At 41.0% G+C, this 16,610-nt stretch overlaps 1 long non-coding RNA gene across 1 annotated transcript; it reads right to left on the bottom strand.

Moving 5' to 3' along the window:
* Positions 1–5,881: 5,881 nt before the first annotated feature.
* Positions 5,882–13,234, bottom strand: LOC142106949 (uncharacterized). The gene is made up of 5 exons (XR_012679823.1): positions 12,763–13,234; positions 12,054–12,152; positions 11,784–11,864; positions 9,465–9,649; positions 5,882–6,236 (listed from the first exon to the last, which is right to left on the bottom strand). It is a non-coding gene; the product is annotated as an uncharacterized LOC142106949 (long non-coding RNA).
* Between the last annotated feature and the right edge of the window lie 3,376 nt (positions 13,235–16,610).

The following is a 16,610-nucleotide window of genomic DNA, read 5'->3' on the forward strand; positions in this document are numbered from 1 at the left end:
AACGAGGAGGTAGTGAGAGTCAGCGGTCTGCGTATAGCAAGTTGTACAACGGTCTAGGTAAAGGAATGGAATCCAGGTGAAGGTAGATAACAGGGAAGTCAGTGGTCTGCATATAGCAAGTTGTACCACTGCTATGTGAGAGGATACTTGAAACTGGTGACACAGGGAATTGGAATCAGTGGTCTGCATATAGCAAGTTGTACCACTGCAATATATATGTGAGGAGGGCACGAGGAGATGAATGCTATGCAGAGTATACACGGGCACACAGAACTTGATCCCACAATGATATCACAATACAATGATAACAGAGCAGCACTGCTAAAGTATACAAAGTCACAATAACAATCCAGGCAAATAGGAGACAAAGTCAATGATAGCAATAGTCTCAGTGGATAGAGGACTCCGGAGGAGAACACAACACAGTCCAGCTAGATATGCAATACACCAGCAAAGTCAATGAGAAGTATGCATACCGCGGTTCAGGAGAGCAGGCTGTCAGAGAGACGTGCAGGGATACCTGAACGGCTGAAGGCCGGCAGGAGGAGAGATCACTGGAAGGTGGAAGCGGTAATCAAGTTGGTGCAGTGCACGGCAGGTAAACCATCATGAACGAGGCAATACTCTGGAAGCAGTAGTAAATGGAACTGGAACTTGAAGAACACGGGAGAGTTGAGGCGGTCTGAACTCCAGTAGCAGAGATGGAAGCAGCGGAGCGCTGACCCGATGAACACAGGAGAGTTGAGATGAGCTGGAACTCTGTAGAAGCAACGGAGGCAGCGGATAGGAATCAGCTGGTGCAGACACGATGAACACAGGAGAGTTTGAAGTGAGCAGGAACTCTGTAGAAACAACGGAGGCAGCGGATAGGAATCAGCTGGTGTAGACACGATGAACACAGGAGAGTTGAAGTGAGTAGGAACTCTGTAGAAACAACGGAGGCAGCGGATAGGAATCAGCTGGTGAAGACACGATGAACACAGGAGAGTTGAAGTGAGTAGGAACTCTGTAGAAACAAAGGAGGCAGCGGATAGGAATCAGCTGGTGAAGACACGATGAACACAGGAGAGTTAAAGTGGTCTGGAAACCACAATAGAAATAACAGGAATCAGCAGAAGCTGAATACACGAGGAAACACAGGAACACCTTCAGAGGCTCATGGGAATGAGACTCCAAGATCAGGCAACGAGGTATTGACCACAGGTGCTTTAAATAGGGAGTGTTGCCTGATCAGCCAATTAATGAAAAGTAACAGATACTGAAGGCTTGAAAGGGCTGCACATGCGCAGACCCTCAGGATGGCGGACGGCCACGGTTCCTAAACACACAAGGAGTAGCACTCACAGTCCGGTGAGTGACAGTCTGAGAGCTTGCTCTCTTTAACCCCCGTATGGCACACAGTATGTGTATGGAAACTAGAGATGGGCGGGTCCGGTTCCCCGAGAACCGAACCCACCCGAACTTTGGGTATCCGAGTACCAAGCTGAGTAGCTCGGTACTCTCCCGCCGCTCCGAATCTAAATCGAGGCCGAACGTCATCGTGACGTCGTCGGGGCTCGGTTCTCGCGATACTTCAAGATTATAAATACCCGCCTCCACAGCAATCCATCGCCATTTGACAGAGGGAGAGAGCAGGGTGTAGTCACAGGCTGATTAGAGCAGGGACAGAGAATCCAATATTCTGATTCCAATTGTTGTAACAAAAATCGCTAGAGAAGAGATGAGGATAGAGGTTTTTTTTCTTTTTTCAATATTTGGCACTCCCCAGTGCTTTTGGGGTGTCCCTCATAATTGTGCATAAATATTTCTGGCTGTCAAAATTACTATCTGTCAGCAGTATCTACCAAATAATTTTTAGCACTCCCCAGTGCTTTTGGGGTGTCCCTCATAATTGTGCATAAATCTTTCTGGCTGTCAAAAGTCATATTTGTCAGCAGTATCTTACCAAATAATTTTTACCACTACACGTGCTTTGCGCTCAGAATGGATTCAAAGCAGTCCACATATGGTCAGAATGAGCAACCAGGTTCTGTCACCAGTCCTGATGTTAGTGTTCCCAGTGGGTCATCTGGGCAAGGTGATGTCAAACTACACAGTGTTTCGAAATCAGTCCAAAAAACAAAACCCCCCCAAAAAATTACTGTGTTGAAGCGAAAAAGAAGTGTTACTGAGCAAAAGTTAAGTGCCGATAAAATTTTTTTTGCCAACATGCCATTCTACACACGCAGTGGCAAAGAGAGAATGAGGCCTTCACCTTTGGCTATTCGTAGCAGATCCCAAAAAGTTACCTAGCCTACAATTGGTGCACAACTACTGTTAAGCGTCAAAGCCGAGCTGCAAGATAACAGTAAAGCATTAGAGGATAATGTTTGCTCTGATTCCCAAATGACACCAATCCCTGTGGAGAGTCCATCCAACAGTGGTATGTCTAATCGTGAGCATTCTGTTAGTGTACCCATAAAGAAGGGCCCTTTCAGCAGTTCTGCTGATGTGTACCTGAACACCCCGAGTGTAGCCGCTGATACACAAATTGAGGATGCCACTTTGGAAATAGAAGAGGGTGAGGGGGAGATTTGTGGAGGTGACGAGGGCGCCAATGAGGATGTTGATGATTATGATGCAGACAGATACCAAATTGCCTTTCTCAATTTATATTTATATTCTAGATTATATAACGGCTGAATAGTTTTCTATTTTACTCCTAGTGGAGAGGGGATCTGATGCAGACAGATACCAAACTGCCTTTGTCCATTTCTTTGTATATTCGAATTTCTAGTTCTACAGTCTATGCAGGCTGCTTTTTTTCTATTTTACTACAAGTGGATGGGGGGGTCTGATGCTGACAGATACCAAACTGCCTTTGTCCGTTTCTTTGTATATTCGAATTTCTAGTTCCACAGTCTGTGCAGGCTGCTTTTTTTAATATTCAACTACAAGTGTAGGGTGTAATATACACCCAAAGATGATGGCTACATTGCCAATATTCAAAGATGGAGGAGGTAGACAACCAGGTTTGTCTGTATAATTTGCAGACAAGTGTTCGAATTAAGGACGGCCTACCAGGGATTAAACTGTTTTTTTCATAATTTATTAGTTTTAGAATTACCTCATTTATCTAAGAAACTGGTGGAGCACTAAATTAGGTTATTTTAGACCAAAATTTTTTTATTTTTTTCAAAAATTGCAAACAAAACCAAACAAAACCAAAACCAAAACACAAAGGTAATCCAGATCCAAAACCGAATACAAAACCAAAACACGGGGGTCAGTGACCATCTCTAATGAAAACTATGTCTCTAGGAGTCTGATCTGCTGAGACTTGAGGACGCAGTGTGCTCAGTCCACTAACAGTTCTACATGTCTGATCTGAGTGCTGCTATTTCTTGGTCTGCTATGCTCTGAAATTAGCAGACCTCATCCAATTTGGCATCCATGGCATTGGTTCGATTACCAAGAGAAACTATTTCAGACTTTAAGTCTGAAATAGTTGGACCTGATATCCTGTATTAAGTTTATCATCAGAAGTGTTAGATTTGGAAGTAAGTCTTCCTCAGAGGCTAGTTCTGAACTTGGAGAACTACTCGGACACTGGCTATGTGGTCAGAGAGTGAATGCTTGATCTTTTTATTGAAGAATGAAGGAGGATCATTGCGCCAATTTATTTTGGTTGTGGGTCATTATTCTCAGAGTAGTGATCAGTAAAGGAGAATAATAGCATACCTGCTTACCTGAACTGGATGGGGGTCCATATGGGTCATGGATACCAAATCTTAATTTGGGCCTGTGAGTAAATTAACACCCAGGGGTATATTATTACATATATTATAAATGTTATAAAACATAATATAATGCAGGACCTAACTTATGGGCTGAAAATAACAATGTGTAATATGAGACAAACCATCATTATTTCTTAGCTCCTAGATGGTTGTAGATTTTATCTAGTTATCTAGGAGGAAGAAAAGTATACAATGGGTGCTTTGTATTGGGGTGCTGTAAATGTATTAGTTTTTGGGATGGAAATTTGATACTTAATTACTGGGAGGAAGTTGGGGATTCCTTTGTGGCTGGTATCTGTGAATCTCCATTATGGACTTTATTATAATATATATTCTTTTCATCTATTTAGTAATAAATTTTACATATATTACATGACAATACTTTGTGTACTTTACATTTTAGAGATTTTAAAGTAATCATTCGTAATTGATTTTTCTTGTTTTGCATACACTGTATCGACAAAAGCAGACCCGTTGCCACAGGTGTATAAAATCATGCACCTAGCCATGCAGTCTCCATTTGCAAACATTTATGATACAAAATGGGTCATTCTGAAGAGCTTAGTGACTGCAAGCGTGGTACTGTGATAGAATACCATCTTTGCAATAAGACGGTTCGTGAAATTTCATCCCTGCTGGGTATTCCATGGTCAACTGTAAGTGATATTGTTAGAATGTGGAATCATATAGGAACAACAGCAACTCAGCCACGAAGCAGAAGACCACATAAAATCACAGAGCAGGGTCAACGACTGCTAAAGCGCATGGTGCATAAAAATTGCCAATGCTGTGCTGCTTCCATAGCTGAAGAGTTCCGAACTTCCACTGGCATTAATATAAGCACAAAAACCTGTGCGGCAGAGCTTAATGGAATGGGTTTCCATGACGAGCAGCTGCATGCAAGCTTCACATAACAAAGACCTATGTCAAATGTCGGATGGCATGGTGTAAAGTACACTGACACTGGACTGTGGAGCAGTGGAAACATATTCTGTGGTGTGATGAATCACGTTTCTCTGTTTGGCAGTCAGATGGGCGAGTCTGGGTTTGGCGGATACCTGGAGAATGTTACCTGCCTGACTGCATTATGCCAACTGTGCAGTTTGGAGGAGGAGGGGAAATGGTATGGGGCTGTCAGGGTTTGGGCTAGGACCCCTGTGACAGGATGGACTGCCTATGCTACCCTGTCTGTTGTTGCTGGGAACCGGCTGGGCTTACTTTGCCACCGTTCCCTTTCAGTATTCCAAATGCGCCCTCTTGCCGCAGTAGGAGGACTTATGAATGCTGCCACCACTGGACTCCTTTATGGCGCCCAGAACCATGTTCCTTCTGAGTAACTGTCGCTGCTAGTGTACTCCCGTGCTGGTAGACTTGGGCTGCTACCCCAGACTGCTTACTGTGGGTCAGGGTAGAAAATGGTAACTCACAGCGCTAGAAGGCTCACATAAACAAGAATGCCAGCATCTTAAACGGATAACTGTAACACAAGGGAAAAAATAGACATAGAGCAGTAAAGTCCCAACAATTGTATAGGGGTCTCTAAGATGTCCTCAAGGGTGATCCCTCTTCCAAATATGTTCTGGGTGGCCGATTAGTGGATAACCATGTGAGGGGGTCCCCGTAGGGTATATAGTTACAAGATGATTTCTTGAAGTCCAGCACATCAAACAAACTCCAGCGATAAAATATGTGCACAAAGATAAAATCATAGCATAGATTGTATAGATTACAATATAATTAGATTGTACGCTCCTCTGAGCAGGGCCATCTCTCCTCCTGTTTCCACCACTTCTAACTCTGCTCTCCAGCTACTTAGCCCTCCTCCTCGAGGGTCCTCCACCCCACGTCAACTCTCGCTCCCTCCTCCCCCCTGGGGGTCTCCCTGTCTTCCGTGCCCTCCTTCTTGGGCCCCGTCGTTTGCGGATCCTCCCTCCCCCTTCCCCGCCCTCTCTAGCTGTGCATTGAGCGTACTGAGTTGCTGTGTTTACTGTACTGTGCTGTCTCCCATTGTATTGTGATTTTGTTTGTCTCTGTACGGCGCTGCGGATGCCTTGTGGCGCCTTATAAATAAATATTAATAATAATAATAATAATAATAATAATAGCATAATACCATTTATTGCAAATGAATATAAAACATAAAATCCACAGAGATTAGTCTGCTTCTAGGAGCGTAACTCAAGGCAAAATATATACAGCATACATAACATGATGGATGAGAGGCGGGGTGAATTACCCAAAGTGCAGTAGACTCTCAGGGGCTGCAGTATTACTCAGGTAGTCCTAAACGATTGTCTCCCTGTTAGTCCTAATGGACTATGGGTCAGGGTGCTGTGGATGAATCCCTCTGGCCTATCACACTGGCCAAAACTGCTGGGTAGCGGCAGAGCGGTGGTACTGGAGAGCTGGGTCCAACCTCAGAAACAGCCGGAGAACGGATTAGCTTTAGGATTTAATCTGTAGGTTACAGCAATATTGAAGAAGTTAACAAGCAGGGTCTTCAATCAAAGAGTGATGTTTTATTTCGCTCAGGTGCCCTGACAAGGACAATTCCACTGATTAAAAGGTATCAGTGGTCAGGTCAGATGGAAAATCAGAATGATACATCTCAGTGTACAAGACAGTGCTTTTTATATTGATTTGGACACAGGCTATTTTTAGAATCAGGATGCAATGTGTTTACACAAACATGTATTTACATGCATTGCAAAGCTAACAATATTTACACTTATCTGTGAAATTCTAGAAACGCTGTGATGTCCTGCATCTTTTTTTTAGACACAGGAAATCTAGCAAGTCAAAAGGTCTAATTCACATGAATACTTTCTTCAGACAGTGGCAGAATACACATTCCCAAAGAAAGGTACAAATCTCAAACAAGTAATTTCCCCACATCACGATACACAAAGACTTTCTAAACAAAGGCTCATTGTATCAGATATATACATCAGAAATAAGGCATTTCCTTTAGCAAGGTTAAAACAGAAAAAGCTAATTTTCTACCCTGGTCTCAGAAATAACGATTTCCTATATAAAAATATACACAATATCAAAATTAAGTGCATTGGTGTCACGAGCCGCTGCGGCTTCAGGCACCGCTGCGACTCGCTTCTTTCTGTGCCCGGACCGTCATCATGACGACTGGGACGTCACTTCCGCGCAATTCAAATACCTGCCGGTTATAGTTCCTGCTTGCTGCATACTAGCCTGCTGTGTCTCTTGCTCTCTATTTGGATTCTGATTATTGTTGCCGACCCTTGTTGCCGACCCTTGCCTTGATATCTGACTACGATTGTTTGCCTGTGCCCCTTGATCTTTTGCCTGGACTCTGACGCTGCTGTTCTGCCTGTGACTTCTGACCTTGGCTTGTTTATCGGATACTCTGCTGCCGACCCTTGCCTGGACTTCATTCTGCCTTCCTGGGTTCCCCCCAACCGGTACGCATCTCTCGACCCTCTGTTAGTCTGCAGCCAAGTCTGTCCCCACCACTAGGGGCAACAGTGAATACCAGACTCTCAGAGCAGACTCCGGGTTTTACCGTACTGGTTTGAGGGGTTCCTAACAATTGGCAATTATATTAATAAGCACCTTGCGCTATTTCCTTTAAATAAATTTATGCCATAAGTTATTTAGAAGTGATCCAGTCACAACCCTTATCTCCAGTGAAGGGCAATGTTAATGCTTTAGTATACCAACTCATTTTGGTCAACGCTATGCTTCCAACTTTGAGGCAATAGTTTGGGGACCTGGTAAACCTGTACTGTTAGGGGTTCCTGAGGACTGGAGTTGGGAATGACTGCTTTAGCTCATTTGCTGGTTATCTGGATCCTGAGAAAAGGGTACATAAAATTTAGAAAACTCCAACCAGTCCCAGTGTTAAATCAATAGCACCCATATTTTATAATTAGGCCCCACTCCAGCCCCAACATTAAAATAATAATATTCACATTTGCTAAATAGATCTATTTCCCTCCAACCAAACCTGACATTAGAAAGCAAACACATTTAATATATAAACCTATTTCCCTCCGTCCACACAGCCCCACCAATAAATTAAATTGCCCCCCACCACCCCAAAAAAATCAAAATAGCACCCATTAAATAACTTGCCCCCTCCTGCACTCCACCATTAAATAGCCTACCTCCCACACTAAATTAAGACCCCCCTACCTCACACATTATATTTACATGCTTCACACACACATTATACTACCATGCTGCCCAACACACACACACATTTTACTGACATGGAGCCCATCACACACACGTACACACTTTACTGACATGCTGCCCATAACACACACATTTTACTGACATGCTGCCCATCACACACACACTTTACTGAAATCCTGCCCATCACACACATATGCCCCAGCCCGCCCTCCCCTGCCGACCGGGCACATTCATTCACATTATCTGCATGCTGCCATCTATTACTACGAATGTCCTTAGACTCTTGGGGGGGGGGGGGGGGGGGGTTAATCTGGAGGTGAATTGCTTCTTTCAGGTTAATGCGAGCACTGTCTGCAAACATTTTTGGGTTTTTTTCATCTTCATCTAGTTGTTTTTTGGCACCAAAGTAAATTAATGGTTCTTTTTTCGGGTACCACACTGATACATTGAAAGCTGGTCTAGGACAAGCCTTACCCCAATTATAAATATATACCAACTTTTTCAATATACCTGCAATCAAACATGCTTTCACCAAGTTACTCCTTTTATTGACTAACTTTTCTTAACGAATCTTGCCCTGTATGTTCTCCCCATGTTTTTTTGACTTCATCAATTAAAATACATACTTGTAGTTGTATTTGCTGATATCAAATTGACGAGTGTGTGTTTGGGGATTGTTAGTCTGTAAGCTCTATTGGGTCAGGCACTGTGTTCTCTGTACAGCGCTGCTGAATTGCTGGTGCCATCATAAATAAATAAATGATGAAAGAAATTAAGATGTAGTGCAAAGGGACCAATGTAAATTAAATATTAAGGTTTGTTCTAAATGTCCATCCATTATTGACTAAAATAAACTTGACACATTTCTTGTAATTAAATTACAAAAGGCACACACAATTATTTTTTTTATAACAATTTTTTTAACATTAATACTAGAAAAAAAACAACATTATAAGTATTTTTAAAAACTAATAATTTTGTTGCAAAAAATTAATATTTTTTTTTAAACAGTTTTGAATATATTTTTATTTTTCTTCGATATTTTAAGATGTCATGCATTAAGGAATCTTTTGATTCCAGGATTTTCCCCACAGCCTGGGTGTCTTCTTGAGTTGTTGGAAAAAAAAAGCATGCTTACCTAATTGTTCAAACATATATTACTTCAAAAGGGTGTACTTTGTTTACTCCATTTGACGGAATCAACAGAGGCATGAAGTGTTACATAACTTTACATTGTCAGAAAAGGTTAATGGTATGCTAAATACAGTACTAGGCAGAGGATTAATACTTTGGGGTGGCAGATGTATTTATATATACACATATGTGGGGTGGCCAGGGGGTGGGGTTTACTTGAATCACAAAAAATTATTATTATGGCCATCATGGTTGAAAACTGTGGAATGGATAACTAGCTATTGTGAAAATGGCATGTGATTAATCATAATTTTTGCTGTACTACAATGTGCCTTAAAAGGAATACAATTAGTAAAAAGGTTTAATGTCAATACTTACATTCAACCATCGCCACCTCCAAAACCGCCTGTCTGGCAGCCACCTCCTCCTCCACCGCTGGCTCCTCCACCTCCGCGGCTTCCTCCGCCACCTCCTCTGCTGTCTCCCCAACCTCCTCTGCTGACTCCTCAACCTCCTCCGCGCCTCCTTCAACGCCTGTTGTTGGCGGGCATGATGTCTACTGTCTGTTGGAATAAATAATACACATAAGTTTATTGTAAAAACTTCAACCTGCATTTCAATTATAAACATCTAACCAGATAATAATGTGAACCGACATTGTGAAACATGCATTTTAATACAGATATAAAGATAATCTTTAATAAAAGCAATTAAATTTGACAGACACACACCACTTTCAGATGGCCTGTAACAATGTTTGGTTTGGGATTATGGATGTGGAAATGTCATTATTACTGTTTAAATTAGTACTAAAGTATTCATTTTTTTATCCCAAATTTTTAACATCTAATTAGTGTCTGATGAGGAAGACATTTTACATGAGGTATTTGGGGAAGGCCCTGTAACATGTGAAAATCAGCTTAGGCCAACTGTGAGCATTGTATCCAAAAAAGGCATTCAACTCTTTTTGCTATATAACCCATCTGCCACTGTAATATTATAAATGTCTGGAAGGTAATGTGTCAGCACATTGCCTTAGTGGTTAGCACTTCTTCCTCACAGCAGTGGGGTCGTGAATTTGCATACCAAACATGCCTTGTTGGTCTAGAGTTTGGGCCTCAATCAGTAGGTATAGTAAATTGAATTTAAAAACACAATTTCACATGTACCAAAGCATGTGGCATTGGAGGGTGAGTGACATTTCTAATCTGGAACCAGATATATATTTTCGGTCTACCATGTCTTATGTAAACTTTGAAATTATTTTTAAAAGTAAACCAAGTATGTGTATTACAGTATTGTTACCGAATAATAGAGAACTCACATCTTAAAATCTCCTCTCTCAGCTCGGCCAAAAGCAGGGGCTGGCGGCTCGGCAGGTCGCTCCAGAAACGCTATAGCTGCACAATTGATCTACGGCGGTAAAACCACAGCCAAATCATGTGCCTGCGCACCCTTTGATACATCCGCAGTTTCATCTCGTTGGAGATGTATCTCCCTGCGAGCATACTCTCCATGTCCTCGGTTAACACCCACAGCTCATGCCTTGCAAATGTGCTGGCTCTCATTTTGGAAATTATGTAGTTTCCAATAATCTGCTCTATGATTGGTTCTCAGATCACGTGTGGGCGAGCTCACGTCACTCACGGATCTTTTCTGCACCTGTGTGCAAAATGTCTGCCTGTCATTCATTCATTGTATCCTAGCAAAGGGGGGGATGTATATGGGAAATGTACTCCGCTATTCGCAATTACAGACACTTTATAACAGGAACCTGTAATTGCAAGCACCTGGTAACAGGCAATAGATTTATAAGTGTGGTAGTTTATCTCCTAGCTGAGTTGTAAATGTAAGTGTAGAAATAAAGTGTAAAATTTTGATGTAACTACCAGAAAAAGCAGACAGTAATTTACTTATTGCTTTAAATATGTGTCTGTAAATTAAAACATAACTTTGTGATATGGTTTTGATACGGTTCAAAGTAGCACAATTATTGGACCATAATTTGCCTCATGAATCTGGTTCTCATATCCTCCTCACAAACTTACTGAGAAATTAAATTTTATCCAACACAGAGGTTATAGTGGTGTTATTGACAGTAAGTGAGATTGGAGGTCAGTTGGTGACTCGGGTATGAGGGACAATAATGAGCTCTGTATAGAACATGATTTGCATTAGCTATTATTGTGACATCCATGGAGCAAATGCAGAAAGGCAAAGGCTTGCAACAGATAGTGCTGAAAGAAATAAGTCAGGGAAAGCAGTGTCAATTTGGGTGTCCTCAGCGTAGAGGTGGTATTGGAGGCCAAATGATCTAATTAGTACCCCAAGACAAGAGATGTACTATATTGAAGTACAACATTTAGAAAAAAAAAGGAGCCTTAAAGACCTCAATAGAGAGTGAGAGTGGAAGGGAGAATGTGCCAGAGGTAGGTACACTACAGGAGCGGTTAGAGAGGTAGGAAGTGACCCAGGAGATAACTGTGTATAGATGGACAATGGAGTGAAGGATGTGTAGAAGAAGAGGGTGTTCAACAGTGTCCAAAGCAGCAGAGTTACAGGAGAATGAGTATTGCGAAATTAAAATATTAATATTTATTAATACAACACATTTTCAGCAATTAAATGAAACACAAGTTAAAAACAAACTATATATACAAAGTCCTTTTTTTAAAAAAACAAAGATCAAATACAAACACATGCATGTTGGTTTTATCCCATGGTTAGAGGTGTTGCAAGGTAGGTCTTGCTAGAACCCATAAAGGCTGTCTTCTTTATCTGTTTAAAATATTAGAGAAAAAGAGATCAGACCTTAGGCCATTTTGAAATAAAATATTACTTGACTGTGTGTACTTTGTACACACCTGTACTTTCCAGCTGTAAAATGTACTATTTCTGATGCCTTAACTGTGACGCAGGTCCCCCAATAACCTAAAAGGAATAACATTGTTAACTATAGATACTTACATGCTTACAAAGGCAAATCCTTCATGTCCTGGTCCTCCTCCATCAAATCATCCTTTCCGCACCTCCTTTGTGCTCCAGCTGGCAGCTGGGTCTTAAGGTCTGTTGGAATAAATTACACACATTTAGCTATTTACTAAAATGGTGTCTGTTTCTCACTTATCCTCAAAATGAAAGAGATTATCTTTCATAAGGTATCTCCATTAGAACACCTTGACAAATCAGTGCCTTAAAATCAATAAACAGACACAAAACTTACTTTATTTACCTAGGCAGAAAAGAACATTCACGTAGTGTGTCAGATATATGATTAACACAGACTATGGTTGATTACTGTTTATTTTTTAGGTGAGGCAGACATGTCCCAGCTAAGGCCTGGTAGTACATCAATGAAAGCCTTTAGTTTGGTCTTTTTTCAGATAAGTTCTAGCAGTCAAGCTTCAACATTATTTTTATAAGTGCTATGGCTAGAAAACTCAAATCTGATAATCTCAGCAGGGGCAGAGGCAGCCCTTGCAGCCCGATTTACAAGTTAATTGCAGATTTCAAAGGTAAACATTTTTTTCAATTAAAACTGTCTGGTGCATACATTTGTTTATGTTTAGAAAAATTAAACATCCCTTTACTTTCATCACCAAACAACAATTGTATTTTTTGGATGTTAGAGAGTTTAAAAAGTGTGATCTAAACCATATTAGAAATTGATTTTTACCTTGCAATTCAGTATGAAACCTGAAGTGGCCTGACTCCACAGTTTAAGTAGGGCTGGGCATCTGTTGGATAAACATGTAATATGGGGAAGTGCCAAAACATATACAATTCATCTTAATAGATATCTAAAAGCTTTACAACACCCCCCCCCCCCAAAACAAATTGGGTTAAAAACTATAATACAAAAAAATGCAAATTACATATGAAAATCGAGATGCACTGTTATTGTGGAACTTAAAATATCTTACAAACACAAACTTTTAAAAAGAGTAAGAGAAAAGATAACTGTCAATACAAATAAAAATCCACTATACAAATGTCGAAGTCAGCAAATTGGATAGAGTCATTTCAATTAAAATCGAGCAAACTTGGTTGTCTTTGTTTGAAAAGATGCGTACGGCACGTTACGGCGTGAAAGGGCGTATGCGGCCGCAACACGTGGCAACAACAGTATTTAGTCTTTTACATACATTCACACAAACACGCACACTTGTAAAGTAGTACACATTAATGGTAGTTGCAACACATAGTCATTTATGTCGAAATATAGTAGTATTTATGTGTAATAGTATAAGTTATATGCATACCAGTAAAACATATGGTACACGTTGAAGGAATCAAGTCATGTGTGGTATCATACTAATCCCCTTCACATTTCCCACTGTCCGGTTCACTCTGCGAAGGGATCGCAGAGTGCATATGCAAGTTATTAATGTTAAGGAATTATGGACTATTATGATGAGAAATCTTGGCGGGAAGATCAGAACCCATCCCCTGGAGAGATGACCCCCTCCTTTGGATTCCTGAGCTTAAACTAGCCTATGATCTGCAACCCCCTGGACCCTCCTGATGCCTGCCACACCTTTGCATTGTTTTACTGTATCTCTGTTTGCATATAAGCAGCAGCTCCTCATCCAGAGTTCAGTCACCTAGACCACAGACTTCAGGACTGAATGACTGTTCACTGGATCCAGAGCGCCTGCGATAAGTAACGGCTGTACTTACTATTATTTCGCTAAGATATATATACTGCTACTTATTGAGACTAAATCTTCATTATTGTATAGCGACAAAACGCTCATAACACAAATCACACCATTAAACTCCACTATAGACTCCTAACCAACTTCAAGTGTGCATGAAGCAGTCTTTTATAGTGAATTGTAATGAGACAGGTATATGCCGGTGTATGGCCCACTGTGGTATCAGATGACGAGATCTGATGCTGGGTCTATTGCAACTCTGTTGACGGATATCTGTTGTTTCATTTTATACTTATTAAAATATATTTGCGTTTATTTGTGATTGCGATTTACTCTGAGATGCATTTGCATAGACATTCTTATTTATTTTAAAAAAATTCTCCCCATGTTTGTGTGGGTTTCCTATGTGTTCCTTATGGAAGAGTACACATGGTTTATGTTTGCACAAATCGAGATTCGACAATCGTTATTGGATAGCGACAAAACGCTCATAACAATTTGGGGGCTCGCAGCGGAGGTTTTGTTGACCGGATGTTACGCAAGACCAACGGATTTCGGTTCCGCAACAAAGGGTGGAGACGCGTCATATACGGGTAAGAACGCAATGTGTTCAAAACCTGAATTTTACTGTGTTGTGAAACCGAATGTCCGTTTTACATAATCTGAAGGTGCGTTAACTAGAATCTAGGGACAAAAGAGAAAACTGTTTCTTTTTCTGTCATATTGCATTTTGATATATTATATTGCATAGTGTATGTGTACTTCCTGCTTTGCGTATGTGAACTTCTTGTAGATTTTCCACGTGGTTAAACAATCGTTTTGATAGTTATACATGCATAATATAAATCACTTGTGAAAGTCTCTGAAACGTTATTACTATTGTTGGGAATATTGTTGATTTTCTGCGCAGAAAAACTAAGGTGATTGATTGATTGTATGATTTTGAAGTGAAAGTTGATTTACTGTTGAAATGACAGGGATATCGGTTGCCGTCTGACGAGGCGGGCTGGCCAACTGAGGTTAAGTATACAAGGCAGGTATACTGGCAGCAAAAGCCCTGTTTGAAAAGAGAACAGTTAAATAGCTTTTGTAACTTTCTCCCCAAGAGTAATCGCAAAGTTTAGCGATAGTTAGTATCGCTAAGCGGTGCGATCGGACCGCATGGTTTATTGTGCAACCGTGCTTGTGACATGGGTTGAAAGGTCGGAGGAATTACGCTGGTACAAACGGGTAAACTCCGGAAATACCAGTTCAGTAATACTCAACAGATTTTTATGGAGAGCCAGGATATCGAGGAGCTGATATTTCTGTTGTCCATAGGGATATTTCTGTGTTAGGAGGTGTGTGGGCGTAGCCTGTGAAAGATAAAAAAAAATCTCTAGTAGGTTCTGTTTGAAAGGAGAACAGGTAAAAAGTATTTTTGCGTAGCGTTGAGAAATAGGTTGTTTTCACAATGGGTGCGAAGCAAACGCTAGAGATGGTTGATGTTGTGTTGCCTATGGAAGAACCGCTGGGGTCAGCTAGGCCTTATGTTTAAGAAATATGATGCATACACTACGGCGTATTGCGACACGTGGGTCAAGATGACCAAGGATTGTGTTTGGCCTTTCCCAACAATAGGAAGTTTTAATTCAGAGGTACAAATAACGTAAAAGATAAAGTGTGGTTGATTAAGTCAACAAAAGTGAGAAATAGACATGACTGTTTAAAATTGTGGCAAATGGAAGGCAACACGTGGCAGAGCAGCGAGTACACAGCGGAAGTAGGCATGGCGAAAAGCGCGCGCACAACGGAAGTAGCCGTTGAGAAGCGTGGAGAACTCAGCGCAAGCGCGCCCCCGCCACCTTATGTGGCGGGGGGAGTAAGTACAGCCGTTATTAAAAATGAAAAAAAAGGAAATTGCTAAGTTATATCCTGTTTTAAGTCAGTTTAAAGCAAGTGTTTCTGAAGAAGAGGATGAACCCACGGTAATTTCAGCCATTGCCCATGCTGTTAATATGTTAGAGGTTCAGCGTAAGTATGGAAAGGGGGCAATGGCTGAGATAGGTGAGAGTAGTGTGACCACTAGGAGGGATAACATTCAAAATACTGAAACAGCAAATCCTGTAGATACTTCTGAAGACAGTAAACCAGTGAGTACGTATCCAGTCCGCACAATATCAGTTCCCAATGGGAAGGCGGATAAGGATGGTGTAGTTCCTTTAAAAAATGTTACAATGCATTGTCCCTGGACTAGATCAGAATTACGTTCCATTATGACCGAATTCCCAGATCCTAGAAAGGAGTTGGCTAAGTGTCAGAAATTTGTTAAAGAGTTAGGAAATGCACACAAACCAACCAATAAGGATTGGCGTGTAGTGTTGAGGGCGTGTCTTCCTCCCAATACTGACATACAAAAATTTATTAAAGATTGTTTGTTGGATGAAGATGACACCTTGACGGATGAGATTAACCAAGAGAATATAGAACAAATTGTCAAACATTTAGCCATCTATTTTCCAGTAGTGGTAAATTGGAGTAAAATTTTCACCATTAAACAAAAGGATAGTAAAATGGCAGCGGACTATTTCTCTAGGGCTCTAGCATCGATGACACACTTTACCGGAGTAACTGACATAAAAGAGGATCCACATCACAGGGAAGTAGCTGTAGGGGTGTTAATGGATGGTCTTAGGGAAAATTAAAAAACCAGAGTACAAACCTCATTACCTAATTGGAGAGGTATCACAGTAGATTCTCTTAGGGAGTCTGCTGTGGAACATGACAAAAATATCTTTAGAAAGAAAGAAGAGAAAAGTAATAGGTTGATGACGGTGAGTATTCAGGCTTTAGAGGGAATACGCACACAACCACAAACATACCAAGC

Source organism: Mixophyes fleayi, chromosome 1 (genome assembly GCF_038048845.1).
Source record: "Mixophyes fleayi isolate aMixFle1 chromosome 1, aMixFle1.hap1, whole genome shotgun sequence".
Classification (NCBI taxonomy): Eukaryota; Metazoa; Chordata; class Amphibia; order Anura; family Limnodynastidae; genus Mixophyes; species Mixophyes fleayi.